General features: G+C 36.1%; 1 protein-coding gene across 6 annotated transcripts in view; it reads left to right on the top strand.

Moving 5' to 3' along the window:
* The window catches only part of LOC133522036 (epsin-2), a 41,128-nt gene that overhangs the window by 2,370 nt on the left and 25,147 nt on the right, over positions 1-13,611 (top strand). The gene's annotated exons all lie outside the window — the stretch shown is intronic.

Below are 13,611 nucleotides of genomic sequence, written 5' to 3'. Positions count from 1 at the left end.
ATTATTAATTGTCCGTGTTTAGGTTTTTTTTTGCATTTGTATGATATATATTCCAAAGATCTACCATGAATACTGTTCACAAAGTTAACTATTGTGATGGAAACTTGATTGAACATTATAAAATGTTCTTTTAGGGTGGTTAAGTTACTTCAGCTGAATGGGATACCAGGAAGGGGCTCATATTTAAGGTATAATATTTGACCCTAACAAATAAACTGGGCAAATTAAATAAAATGTTAAAGAAAAATTGTAATATAATAATCCTTACAAAATTTTGTACATTTTCATAATATTCGTTTAATACATACTTCTTACATTCTTGATTGTAATTACGATTGAGGGAGCATCATCCCCAATCCCATTGTATTGTATTATGGGCGATTTTCCGCAACTCTACGACTGGCGCCTTTTTTGCGTTAAAAAGGGGGGTGGGGGGTGGAGGGTTGGCTACTCTTGCCAGCCCAACTCCTCGAGGAATCCTATCAAACCTTTGATGTTGAGTAGGACCTCAGGGAGGTCTCTCGGGGATCCGAGATGTTTTGCCCTGTATGGGGCCACTCCGCTGCATTCCAGCACCACGTGAGAGGCTGTTTCTTCTGTGTCCATGCATCCTCGGCACAGGGGACTGTCTGTGACACATGTTATGAAAAGATGTTTGTTTAAATAGTCCATGACCTGCTATGACACTGGTACACACATACTCAGTCAGACCTTCCCTAGTTGAAGGAGCGCCCTTGTGAGCTTTCCGTTGACGCCAGGCATCGCTTCTTTTGCCTGTCTGCATCCAGTCTGGTTCAGCTAGTGTTCTGTGTGTAGTTTTCCTGTACGTGCCAGCAGCATTGAGCGTACCTTACTAAACGGTATCGGAAGTATCGGTTCCGGACCAATCGCCCAATCCCATATTATCCAGAGATTTATTAAAATTTAAACTGCAGTACCCATTTCATATCAATGTAAAATCTATATCCTATCTCCATATTAGAGACCCAGTAATGTGCCTTGGCCATTCGTTTAAAATAGTTAGATTGATTGTGATGTTTCTTCATATTTTTTGTTTATTTAAAGAAAATAATTGTGTATTATAGTATCTATCATAAAATTTGTATAAAAATAAATTTATTACTTGCTTAATTTTTAGGATAAAATTATAGGTACTAATCAAAATAAAGTCATTTTAATATTTGGAATAATCAGGCCATTTTTTGTTTAGTTAAACCATGATAATTCAGTAAGTTTGTAAAAACAGTAAACTCATCTATAGTATGAATTCAGAACAATACAACCCATTGTGTACAGGACATTTACCTAGTCAGTATAACAAATGTCATTCACATATTTAAATACCGTGCGAATTTAAAATATGTTTAACCCTTTGAACGCTTTATGTCATAAATACAAACATCACTCAAACACCAAGATCCCGGGCGCAAGGGAGCTAATGTAAACCTTAGTCAAAAGTGTGAAGGTCACTTTGACTGTGTCCACCTTAACACCTATATTTGTCCTCGGTGCTGTGGTCACGAGGAGTAGCAACGACTTTAGGTGCTCTTGGGGGTCAAAAGGTTAAAATGACTTAATTTAATAGCCTCCTAGCCTAGTTGGTATGTAGTGACCCTGCTTATGAATCCCGGTAAAGGCATTTATATGAGTGTTGATCACGAATTTATTCCTTTTTTTTTTTTTTTTTTGTTGACGGAGTGGGAATGCATTTACGCACGGTGTGTGGGACTCGCCACTCCTTTCCCCTCTCCAGGGTAGAGGGGGGGGGGGGGAGAATTTAGCCCTACCCACTAAACCCACTCCGGCGTTTCACCCTCTTTGCCGTTCATGAGGGCGCACTGGGATCGATGATGACATTCACCACGGCGCCCTCCGGCAGCCCCGGCTTAACGCCAGGGCACCCTCACAATAGAGGGGGGGATCAGAAACGCGTGATCCCCCGCCCCCCGACGACGTCTGTGCAATGCGGGTCCAGTGCCCGCTGGCCCTAAGGCTCGAGGCGAGCATGCGCTCACGAATTTATTCCTGAGTTATGATATGGATGTTATCTATGTATTTATCTATATAAGTATGTATATTGTACCCATAGTACAAGCTTTCCATAGTACATTCGTGGCAGCCTTGGAATTCGTGACGTAGCGGATAAGCTGCAGGAAAGTCGCCTCCGATTATAAGGGGTCTAACCATAATATGAAAAGAACGGTAGGTGTGATCAAAATACATTTATTGGGCACAATGAATATAACCTCTTCCAATCTAACTAACCACACGACAGTAGTACGCTTGTCGCTCAGACAAGCAATTATATTGTATCGAGTTCTAACAAAACAAAACGTACTGACCTGCTAATAATACAATCAACGTAACCACTTGTAATTTGCATCGACTGTCATCGTTCGACTGTCATCGTTCGAATGTCACCTCCCGAATGCTCGTTCAATATTTAAGATGGAGGGATCGATCACGTGACTCTTCACGTGATCGATCGTTACAAATACTTTTAATACTATAGTTAGCTTATTTAATCTAGAAAAATGTATTATAATGACAAAATATCTATATAAACTAAACAGTATCCTTACAGCTCGGCCATCCTGCTAGAGCAAGTCCCTTTGCTCACCTACATTTACCATTAGGTTACATTTTAGATTTACTCGTTTCATATCAGTATATTACAAAATAAAGTATTTTAACTAAGCAATACGAATTTCAAAATTCTAAAAGTAAATCTGCAAGTAGACCTCAAGGACTCTTTTACAAGTCAATACAACATTTATAGTAACATCATGTAGTGACATGAAAAAATATAACAACATTTACAAATACAACGGCCAATACCTAGGTAAACATTACATTATAATTATCTTAAAATAAATAATGACTACAGTAAAACAGAGACATATTGTCTCTATGGTAAATAATACATTAAATCTGGAGATGTAAAAGGTCCCCAATGTCAGAGTACTAATACTAATAAGATTTGGAGGTGTACTGTCTCTCCAAGTGTCAACATGAAATCTATACTAAATAAATGAATCACGCCTAGACTGTTAAGCTAGCAGTTTCATAAAGTATACAGCTCACATAACTTAATTTGAATTATAATTTAATTTATTACCGTCTACAAAGCCTAATCGAAAGCATTTATTTTATAACAATAGTGCAATATTCACAAAAAATATCAATTAATCTAAATTACCTATATCCTAGACAATTAGCCATGATGATTACTCAGACCCATTCCATTTGGACTTTCAGTGTCATCGTCCCAATATCATCGTATGTTTTTATTTTTTTACTTTTACTAACTTAACACCCAAGACAAATAAAGATAATAATAAAATAATAATTAATTACGTTTATCATAGTAATATTGCTCAAGTGAATCTCCATATCGAGCTTTCTTGGACAGCATAGTTATTAAAACTTCCGTGTAATCATCACGACTTGGAAATAATTCTACAAGCTTCCTTTTCCACTCTGACCACGTGTATAGGTTAGTGCTGAGACCCTGGTACCAACATTTAGCAAGACCTGTAAGTTTCAGAAGCGTGAAATGTATAATCTCTTTCTCTGCCCACCCGTACCTAAGTCTCAGCACACTCCTCTACTTTTGTAAGCCATGTAGGAATGGTTTGATCTTTCGATATTGGATCGAACTCGAGAATCTTCATCTCTTCAACATCTTTACGATGATTAGAAATTTACTTATAGTATTTTCACCAGATTCATTCAGGTAGTCTACTTTCTATCTACGACACGATTGACGCATGGAGAGTGAGAGTACAACCTTTTATGTTTAGAGGTTACACGATAGTCGTCATCAGAACTACTACTATAAACATAGTGCCTCTTTCTCTCCATGCGTCCATACCGTATTGGACTTACATGATGTCGCGGATGCTTATAATTATGCTAGTTGTCTTCATAAGAGGAACTCCACTACCATCCGCAATTTCTTGCGCGCCCGTGCGTCTATGGCGACATGCTTCAACTGCACGGAACATGTCTGGACCCAAATTTGGTGTTCGTGAACGTGGCGCTCTCTCACACCGTAACTCGCAATCATACTCTTCATCATGCAGCAAGTGTTTGCGGCTTTGCCTACCTTTCAGGCTCCCTTCCGCTCCCTCACTTGGCATGGCAGATGATTTAGGCGTTGGACGTTCCCGAATCTCACATTCGTTAACGTCCACTTCCGCGACATTATGATCGGAGCTGCGCTTCTCTCTGCGCCCATTATTGCTGACCTTATCGTCATTTGCGTCCATCACTGAAACTTAGATTTGTTCGGATAATATCATTGTTCATTCAAATTTTTAATCGTCCTTACAAAAACATTACGATGCGGCATTTTGCAACATATGCTTAAAATATGATTAGGTAGAAAACACGTTGTTCTTTTAAAAGAGCTCTATCAGCCGACAGGATACCTTGATTTCAGTTAAGTTTTATTATTAATTTCTAATACCATTAAAACTATAATATTAGCATTTCCAACAAGCTGTAACAGCCCGAAATATCACCCCTGCCAATTTATTAAATTTCATCAAGTCCTGAGAGTTTTCAGGAAGCGACATGTCAGGTCCTTTCTGATAAAACTCTACACTATATAAAATATATTAATTTTAAATCAAGTTTTAGTCGTTTTCAGTAGCCTGAAATATCCTTTGTTGTTTTTATTATATTTGTTTGACATTTAGAATTTATTCTAGAAACAATCTAGACTAGTATTTTTTTATACATTTTTTTTTGTATGACTATATTTTGTGAAAGTTTTAGTATTAAATTTGATCTATGAATTATATTCATTAGTATTATATATGGAATAATATTTACAACATCAATAAATTGCTCTGATAATTAGATTAAGATAATTATATGTAATACTGTCTTACTATTCATAAGTGCTTGTTGCTAGGCCTACATGAATAAAGTATATTTGAATTGATTGAATTGAATTATCGTTTCAAGCCATTTCTAATGATACCTTACGCAATGTCAAAACATTGGAATTTATCACGAGTTTCAGTCGCCATCAGCAGCCTTAAATATCGTTTCAGGCCGTTATGAATGAATCTCTACACAATATTTGAAATTTTAACAAGTTTCAGTTATTTTCAGCAGCATGAAATATCTACACTATATCAAAACTCTAAATTTGCATCAATTATTAGTGTTTTTCGCAGCCTGAAATAACGTCTCAGGCCGCGTCAAAACGGTTTCATTATTTTTCTTATAAAAATCATCTTAATTCCCCTCGTCATGTTACATTAAAATTATCCTAACATCACAAGGTATTTATGTATATAAATCTATTATATAGATTTATTATTGATTTATTTATCATATCGTTTATTTTCTTTATACCAATAATTTGATCACTATTTGAATAAACAACTATTCAATTTGTTCATATAAATGTAAGACGAGCAAACTCAAGCTCACCTAGGGAATTCGAACAATAAAAAAACTAATAAAAAAGAATAGGCAAGTTTGCATCATTGCCACACCATCACGCATCTAGCTTTAAGCATAACGTAAAAATATATATTTTCAATAAAAGTACAATAAAAAAACCATTTTATTGCGAACATCGAACTAGAATAACTATAAAAGACTGACTTGGGCTCACAAATGACCCCTCGGCTACTGTGCCGAAAACGAATCGACTGTGCGAGTAGTTCGAAAAACTCGCGCGATTTTCTAATGTAAATGTTGATGTCAACTTTAGCCAGTCTTCTCCGACAACACCGTCCTTGAAACGTCGGAGGTAAATTTAAAACTTAAGCGATTAAGTCCCATTTGTATAAGTTAAAGATGTGTAAAAATCGTGAAGGTTTAAATCAGTGAATTGACTGTACTAGGCGGAATTAGACAGCTTTAGTACGACAGCAGCCTTCTGTGGCATAACATGTCAGCCCATACAAAATTATTAATTCAGAAACCTATATCAAATGCCTTATTGTGCGTTTATTGGTACCAAAAATTCAATACAACACAAGAAGAAGAATGAGATTAATTGGTTTGTGTAAGTTTAATTCCTAAACATGATAAATAATTATTTAAATTAACAGACTGTTGTAGACTAATACGCTAAACCAAATGTCGTAACTATATGTATTAGTTTCATAATAACTCATGCCCTTTTGGGCATACTTTGATACGGGGTGACAGAATGAGATGGCGTTATGCAACATTTTACTTTAAAGGAACTCCAATTACTTGTTCTTATGTAAAATATCAAGTACGGTGCAAATTTCTTGCCGATAAACTTCCTGTTTTATTTATTCAAGTTTCACAAAGGATCGTTACCGGTTTTCTGACTACCGGTTTAAAATTAGGTATAACCGGTTATAGTTGTATTTCGCAATTTTTATCACTAAAGCTTTGATTACAGGCATCATGTCTATTAGTGATTTTGCCATTAGACAACAATATCTGTATTTGACATTTTACCCTTAAAAACCATTACCGGTTATACATGTCAATGTCAATACACTCCTTTATTTGTGACTTCGAAGATGTTGCGCTTTGCGTATTGCTAAATTGTCAGAATATTTCAGACTTAGTACTTTGGCAAGGCTTTTCCTTTGCGAATAAAAATGAAGGACATCGTTACTTAAATAATTTACTTTCAGAAGCAAATAATATTAATCTAGGTACTACTACTACACTTCAGCCAGCTATGCAAAATATTATCACGTGACGTTACAGTACCTATTTGTTGTGATTTAGTAGTAGTGTCTGATTGACATCTTACCTTTCAAGTACAATGAATGGCGGTATTGAATAAAGGTATTTAATATTGTAAATAGTCTATATATAACGGTAAAAACAAAAGCAAAATCAAAACAATACCTCTAATAGGAATATAGCTATTATTTTTATAGCGGTATTAGTTTGAGAATTTATTTACAGGTATTAAATAAAACCGGTTGCACAATCCCTGACCGGAACAGAAAATTCTTTGGACAAAAATGCTGTTACTTTAAACAGGCAGTCACCAGGTTGATTCACTTGGTTCCCTAGCCAAACACGCGAATTTGTAGCGTACATTTCAAAGAAATTTATTACTATCAGACAGAAAATGGATAAGTGGGACTTGAAGATAAGGTTGTTCTTACGCTTACTTATATTTTTGGTTATTTCATATGTATTATATTTAAAACAAAACAATATATTCAGTTAAGAATAATATTTCAGATGGCACGTACTGAAAATATCTCGGAGAGTTCAATTGAATCTAGTAACATCCCAACAAAAGGTCGTATGATAAATAGTTAAATAATTTATTAAATTTTAAAATAAAACGTCGTCTCACTTATAATATTTTAACTTCAGGTTTCTTTCCATATTGCGTTGTTGTTTTGTATTATTTACATTTTATTGATACATAACTAAAAACGTATATTAAACTTGGGAAACATTCAACACTGGCATTTTATAAAATTTTGTATGTACTTTCATTGTTCCAAAATACATAATACATATTAACATTACGTTTCAAATTTTGTATGTACCGACATACACTTATAAAGTATAAACATGCCTAATCTTGACAATAAATACGCGTCAAACAATAATTTATATGAATTGGTTCCATCTTAGTAAAATTATTGTAAGATTTGACAACGCCAAAATATTGTAACGCAACAACGGTTTGACGCATAGAATTTTATTATAGGCAATCAAAACTTTTATTGATCAATCACAACTTTTTGTTTAATAGCAGGAATTAGTTTATTGAATATAATTCGAAGCTGCAAGGATATATTCACGGTGAAGGGGTAGCTGTCAGTGTCAGTATGGCTAGTATTTTCTATGGAGAGCGTTGTCTATATATATATTCCGTCGCTGATTGCGAACCAATCAAAACATTATTAAATCAGACCGTTGTAATTGAAATTAATTGTATAATGAAGTAAAAATGAAAATATTCTAATTAAAATGCAACAATCCACCTTAGGTTTTATATTTTACTTATTGGATTTATTGGAAATTAATCCACGCTCCACGCCACCAATCCGGGCTCCACGGTGCCCTACATTTGGCGACAGATGGAGGTGGCGGTAAATTGTCAAAGAGAAACTGTTCCCTCGAAGTGGCAACTACCTTCAGTGATGAGGAAACCGATGCAAGTAGGAGGAGGAAATTATAATTATCTAGTGTAAAATATGTAACTGTTATTTTTGTCCTAACAACTCAGGATCTGTCCTGACAAGCATACGTTTTACTTTTAACGTATGCACTCGTTTAATATTTCTCACGTAAGCTAATTCAGTTTTATGATGTTATTACATTACAATATTTTATTTTTTCGTTTACTATTTTTATTTATTTAGTTGTCTTATAAGCTAACATTATTTAAGTGTGAGCACTAACCTCACATAAAAAAATTATTAGTCAAAATAAGTGGTCAAACATAGACAAACAATATCATCCGTCGTTATGCGTCAGTAATTGTATTCATTGTGCCAGGGCCGATTAATTAACTTTTGCAGGCGGGATAAACGAGTGATTTGTTAAAATACTCGCCTATCCTCACTTCTGAGATATAAGGGGTCTAACCATAATATGAAAAGAACGGTAGGTGTGATCAAAATACATTTATTGGGCACAATGAATATAACCTCTTCCAATCTAACTAACCACACGACAGTAGTACGCTTGTCGCTCAGACAAGCAATTATATTGTATCGAGTTCTAACAAAACAAAACGTACTGACCTGCTAATAATACAATCAACGTAACCACTTGTAATTTGCATCGACTGTCATCGTTCGACTGTCATCGTTCGAATGTCACCTCCCGAATGCTCGTTCAATATTTAAGATGGAGGGATCGATCACGTGACTCTTCACGTGATCGATCGTTACAAATACTTTTAATACTATAGTTAGCTTATTTAATCTAGAAAAATGTATTATAATGACAAAATATCTATATAAACTAAACAGTATCCTTACACGATGGTATGGCCATATAAGCCGCAGACCAGTAGACTACGTCGGAAATAGATGCCTCAACCTCACTGTCCAAGGCCCTAGATCACGCGGCCGCGGTAGGCCTAAGAAGCGCTGGCTGGAGGTCGTGAGAGCGGACATGGTGGAGAGCAATCTCACATCTGAGGATGCCGAAGATCGGGCGAAGTGGAGAAGATTGAGTAGGAGAGCGGACCCTGGCGCTAGGCCGGGAGAACGCTAGGTTGAAGAAGAAGAAGTACAAGCTTTGCTTAGTTTGGGGCTAGGTTGATCTGTGTCAGATAGTCCCCAAAATTATTGGTCTGTCACCCACCATACTTACCTGACTAAATTTCCTTATAGATACACTTTTTTTATCGCAAAGTAAATTGTATACACAATAAGGTTCAAATAAGCTTAGAAAAGTAATTGGTTCACTTCAAGCCAGGAGCCCACAACTCCGGTTTCAAAACAGTAAGCCTAACTTGGTTACCATATATTTTCTTAAATAATAATCAGAGGTAATTCCTCAGAATTCTGATTATAAAACCATTCTGTTTTGCCAAATTTGGTCGTAAAGGAAATTGATAAGGCACGACTTAGCCGATAAGAGTTTAGAGGTGAATAACACCGATGTTTGTGTCACATTCGCATTGTTAGCGACATTAGGTTGAGGTACTTACCCATATAACGTGCCAGCACGTAAATACCGTGAATTTGTATCGCAAAATTTGTTTTGACTTATTTTTTAAGACGAATTATCGGCGAAGAAAACAAGCAAGTTACATAGAGTTAGACTAAAATAAGTCTGCAACGATTTTGATAGCACACGTAGTGCAAGTTTTATTTTAAGCGGCAAACTTCTATGAGATTATGACGTACCTATAAATAACACTTGCACTGCGTGTGTTATCAAAATCGTTGCAGACTTGTCTTGGTCTAACTCTAGCTTAATTTTCCAGATATTTATATAAATATTATAATTAATTTTTTGCATGTAGGTACTGAATTTTTAGCTTATAAATTAGCTACATTACCTAAAAGACTCGTTTTCGATCTGTCTTTGATTTAATTTTTTGTTGGGGTTCCATCTGTACCCTTCGAGGGTGTAAAATGCGTCGCACTTGGTCGGGACCGGTAGTTCTTGTACCCTTGTTGAGACCTGACATATGCGTCCAGATCTTATTCTTAATTTGAAATTGAAATTGAAATTGAAAATATTTATTTCGGATTTTACAACCATCCATATTTGTTAGTATAACTTAGGAACTAATGTTAATTTTGTACTTATTATAATATTACAACTAAAATACCTAACCTATTTTCTAAATTTCAAAAATCCTATAACTTGGCGAATCCAATGCGCCAGTATAGGATTCTCAACCCTCTCTGCAATTACTTCCAGAATGCTGTTGGTACTGCCCCTAAGCCTGCCCATCATCGAGACGATTCGCTTTCGTATAATCGCGTGAAAATCGTCTGTATGGGCCTCGGCGAACATGCGCGATGCACTACACCATGTGGGCAACCCCAACAACATTCTGAGTGCATTATTATATTGCACGCGCAGGGCATTTAAGGCTTTTTTCGAATACTTCACCCACAGGCTGCTCGAGTAAAATGATTGATTGAAAGCTTTAAAAAGCACAATTTTTATTTCTCTTGAGCATCGAGCAAACCTGCGGGCGAGCATGTTAGACCTTACGGCCAATGCCCTGCGCTCCCGCTCTATATCTAGGTCAATGCTTACTGTGGGACTTAGTCAATTTGTGTAAGGATGTCTTATAACTTATAATATTTATTTATTAATATTTATTGATTCAATTTCCTGTGACTTCTACTTTGGTCTGCCATATCGTCGCCATCTTGCCTTGAGAAACTTTACTTCTGGTTTACCTAGAATCGTTTCTCTAAACCGTAGTTTTAGTACATTAACGTTAAAAGATAACTTTATAATTACCAATGTTACCACTCACGAGGTCGGCTAGTTAGCACCGGAGCCTTGACCTCCCTTACCTTATACCTCGCTCTATTGATTTCTCGTATCACACCTATTTTTAGGTAAATCTGATTTGCTGGCCTTGATGGCAGCCGAACTGTTCAAATGAGTTTTCAAAAGGAGGATCTTTGATCCAAAAAACTTATCGGTTACGATGAATATTCCCATCGTTAAACGCGAGGAAAGCTGTCTCTCAATTTTTCTATTTTTATCTATGAGTGAAGGTATGTGAAACGTTCCTATACCTACTGGCAGTAATTATAATCCCAATGTATTAAAAACACATAAAACTCCTAATTCCCATTCGTTGCTTCAAGTCAAGAAACATGATGCACAGTTCTGACTTCTGACGCCAGTACAAAGTGCGATCTGATATTTAGTCACTGTTTATTCGCCGTAGAGGAAGCGGAAATTGGAATCATGTGCGAATTTACTTTGTAAACTCATTTGCGATCTCTTTTCAAATCTGCAATACATAATAATGTTTCTCTATTCAAGAAACAATTGGTCTTTGGCCTTTGACTTTATATTTAAGTCATTTTAGTAAGTCAGACAATAAAATTTGATTACGAAGAACTGCAATTCTATTGGTCCACGCACGGTCCACCTCTTAATTTTGGAAGCAGTCCGTGACCTAATTGCACACTTACATCTGAACCATTATAAACCAAAGATCATACAATTACGCTCTCTCTCAAATTGAATATGAACTAGACGAACGTAGGAACGTGCAAATAGGAGGTACGTAGATTTCAAAGGCATTGTAATGTACAGTCAAGTGCAAAAATATGTATCGAAAGAATCGTCTCATAAATATGGTACTACGCTCTTATTACACTGGAATAAGATGCTATGGGACATATTTTTGAGTAAGATGTGTACACCCATATTTTTACACTTGACTGTACAAGTTTCGTTAAACTGATACTCAGACGGTTACAACGTTTGCTTGTAAGTCCAATAGAACGCGATCATAACATTCATAACTCGCAAGAACCCAATGAATCCAATGATAACGCTACTACGCTAAAGCAAAACGGCAAATAGTACGAGTTTTTGACATGTCAAAATATTAAGCTATGCATAGCTATTCGCAGCATAGATTATGACAGAGATGAATAGTAGGTATTGTGTAATAAATCACTGAATCCATGCGGGATTTGGTCGTTTTGTACCCGATAGTCGTCGGTCGTCGACCTCTGCGCTCGCGCACCTGTACCGTAACACCTAGGGCTGATGCTGCGATGGCGTGACGTTTGAACTAGGTGGTCATTTGCCAATTCTGATTTGCGTAAAACACTATCAAACCGAGTTGGACTTCGGTCACTTGGCATTTAGGTATTCAGTCAACTCAACTTTCACTTTATTTCAATTATGTAAGGTGAAAAAGTGTTTATGCGTTTATGACCGTGTCTGTAGAGTGTACATTCGTCTTGTCCTATTTTCAATCAATGGCATCATTTCTTAACTGTAACATTATAAATACTTTTTGTCCCTTTTGTCCATTGTATACATATAGGTGTACAACCTCATGCAGATTACTCTAGTTGTTTTACAAGCGCGGCAACCCTATTTTACAAATTCAGTCGGTCGGTCGTTATTTCATGATTTGAGCCCATTATTTTAGATGAACCGTTCTTGAAACTGCAAACCAATCTTTATTAATGTAGTTGGTATGTTATCTATTCACCTAGATGTTGCCATTTGCATGCAAAAGCATTATACGTTGGTTCAACTTAGCAACTATTTCACCCTATGTAACGTTTTCAGTTTAAGTCCCACCGACAAAAAAATCGAACTATGTTGTAACATGTATAAAGCACCCGACAGACTTTCGTAAGTTGACGTATAATCGTGTTTTGGCGGTAACAATTAGGTACAGTAGGGTTCAAAAGTGCATGGGCAAGTTATGACTGAAATCATTCATAAACTTTCCTTGCAAATTTGAACCAGATGGTACCTATATCCACCGAGTACGTCTCGAATTACGATTTTTCTTTTGAAACTGTCATGTGTCGCTGCGGGCTCTGAATCTGGAGATGTCACTTAGTTTTTAGATGATTAGGTGATAAGAAGATAAGGTTTCGTTAGAGAAATAATAGTGTTAACAAAAGTAATCTGCTTTGCATTATTGATCTACCTATTTTTACTCTCTTACTAAGGGGTTATAGTTCCGCACTTAAATATATGTCGAACTCAAAACACATTCCTTCATAATATTTACGATAGCTTCGCCTCTGGCATCGCTCAGGGCACGCCGTCTGCACCGTAAGGCTTCCTCCCACTAACCGTGTTAAAAGTCACCCCTCTAAGGCTTGTCTCACATATACCATCATTATTTTACAAGGTTTTTATCGCTTTTTGCTTCGATCGTAACAGCTCTCATTTCATTGCAATTTTACGACCTATACGTAATTTTAATGGGATAACACCTTAACTAAAAATGCTCACTTGTTATCATAATATTATTTGCGTGGTTTTAGTTGGAATTATTGTGGGAATTTATGGTACTGCTTCAGAATAAAAGTAAACTCAAGTTTTACAATTTTAGTTACCTAATATTGTATTGTCTCCTACTGGATGTGGTCGTCGTCTAAGAACAATAGTTTTAACTTTGACACGCTTATTGTAGCAATCACGCAATAATAT

Source organism: Cydia pomonella, chromosome 10 (assembly GCF_033807575.1).
Source record: "Cydia pomonella isolate Wapato2018A chromosome 10, ilCydPomo1, whole genome shotgun sequence".
In the NCBI taxonomy this organism is placed as follows: domain Eukaryota; kingdom Metazoa; phylum Arthropoda; class Insecta; order Lepidoptera; family Tortricidae; genus Cydia; species Cydia pomonella.
The sequence above is the reverse complement of the archived record's forward strand: the minus strand, read 5'-3'. Positions and strand labels throughout refer to the sequence as shown.